Below are 2,152 nucleotides of genomic sequence, written 5' to 3' on the forward strand. Positions count from 1 at the left end.
CCTGCTGGGTAGACTTCATTTTAAACTTTATTATTTTTAGTTTTTGAGACAGAGACAGAGTCTCACTCTGTCACCCAGGCTGGAGTGCAGTGGAACAGTCTCGGCTTACTGCAACCTCTGCCTTCCAGGTTCAAGTGATTCTCCTGCCTCAGCCTCCTGAGTAGCTGGGATTATAGGCACCAGCCACCATGCCTGGCTAATTTTTGTATTTTTAGTAGAGACGGAGTTGCACCATGTTGGCCAGGCAGGTCTCAAACTTTTGACCTCAGGTGATCTGCCCTCTTCCGCCTCCCAAAATGGTGGGATTACAGGCGTGAGCCACCGTGCACGGCCTGCACCTTCCTTTTGAATTTTGAATTCTTTCCCTAATTATGATTCCTCTACTCGGGCAGAAACTCCTCTCCAAATGCCAGCTTCTTCAACACAAAGATGCTTAAAACCCAAGGCCTCCCTCATAAACTGATTGGCACAGTAAGCAATAGATCAAGAGCAACTATAAAAGTCTTGGTTGTGTTCCTTGAGGGACATATTAAGAAACCCCTGAGGGCACATTCCCTCTTGCCTGGAGCTTTGGGAGGTCTATAATCCTGGAAAGGACTCAGGCAGGTCTGTAGGAGCCAAATTGTATCAGCCCTAGTTTCAAAAGCGTTATCTTTTGCTCTTTGTGATTGTAGCTGAATTAGTTGATTGTAGTAACAGAGGGGTAAGTGCCGAATTGTGTGTAAGTATGCTCCTCATCCCTCAAAGACAATATCCAGCTGTCCTTTATATCCCAAATCCATTATTAGCTTCTGAAGATTTCCAAGTTTTTGATATAGCAGTTGTCACTCAATAACTTCATGTATCAACAATGAATTTTCTAGACAAAATATAGATCCAGGTCATTTCTTCTCTCCGAGCCTTGGTTTATCATGTGAAAGAAGGTTGTAGGAGCAACAACTAAGGCTTCTGATTGTGATCAAATCCTACATCTTGAGAAGCAATGGCCCCAGGCGTCTGTGGTGGGGATTAACACAGAACAGTATGCAGCCATCTGTAACAAGCAGGTGAAAGTGGGCTAAAATGTGCATCAAGTACTCCCTCAAAGGGGAAGAATCCATCCAGACACTCTTATCTTTCATTCAACAAACAATCATTGAGCACCTGGAATGCATGAAGGAACAGCAAAGAAAAGGCTCGGGTTCTGAAAGTGCTCCCAAGGCGAGGCAGGTAGAGGCAGATCACAAGACCCCTTGGAAGGGTGAGTGCTGGGAGATTTTTCCAGGTGGTGAGAGGATTGCAATCTATGTCCTTTGATTTTAAAAATCCTGCCTAGTTTCCCCATAGGTAGCCTCAATTTGTTAGGCTATGTGTCCCTATTTTGGGCTCCAAAATTTTGATCAGGGTGAACATAGGGTAAGATAATCATGAAAATGTACCCTATACCTCCCTCATACCGCTGAAATCAGAGAGACAAGCCAAGGGCTGCAGTGGCCCAATTTGTCTTGATGGTGACTTTGGTGCTGGGTTAATGGCTCATGTCATGCATGTGTGTGTATGAGTGAGGGAGTCTTTAAATTACTAGCCCTTCCCAATCTTTCCCTGAGTTTGGGAGAAGGTGGGTAGAGACTAGACCAAGGGCCAGCTCTGCCCGTGGCTCTTTTTAAAACCTGTTTTTCTAGATCATGTAATGAATCTAAATACTGGTCTGTGAAAAAGGAAAAAGGGTCATTATCTCTCATATTTCACATCCAGGAATATTAAACAATTAAAAGCTTAACTAATGTTCCCAAGGTCATATGGTGAATTAGGAACAGAGACAGAGAAAGGATTCTAGTTTCTGGTCCTTCTAGTTTTGTTGCCTCAGCTTTGGATCTTGCTGCCTCTTTAAATCCCACATTTAGCTAGAATTGGGAGCCATATCTGTGAATTGGCTCCATCACTTAAAAAAAGGGGGTGTGGAATACTTGCTTTCCTATACGGCAAAACTATCTTATAACTCTACTGAGCAAGGCCTAAGAGATTGTCAAATTTTCAGCACATGTGAATATCCTTGTTCTTTCAGCTATTGGTATTCTGCAGCAGCTGCCTCACAGAGCCTGGAGAGCTCCAGCAAGGATGGGCCGGAACTCCAGCTGCTGGTGAGCAAGTGTTCACTATTTATAGCGGGAGG

The sequence above is a fragment of the Pongo pygmaeus genome, chromosome 3, assembly GCF_028885625.2.
Source record: "Pongo pygmaeus isolate AG05252 chromosome 3, NHGRI_mPonPyg2-v2.0_pri, whole genome shotgun sequence".
NCBI lineage: Eukaryota > Metazoa > Chordata > Mammalia > Primates > Hominidae > Pongo > Pongo pygmaeus.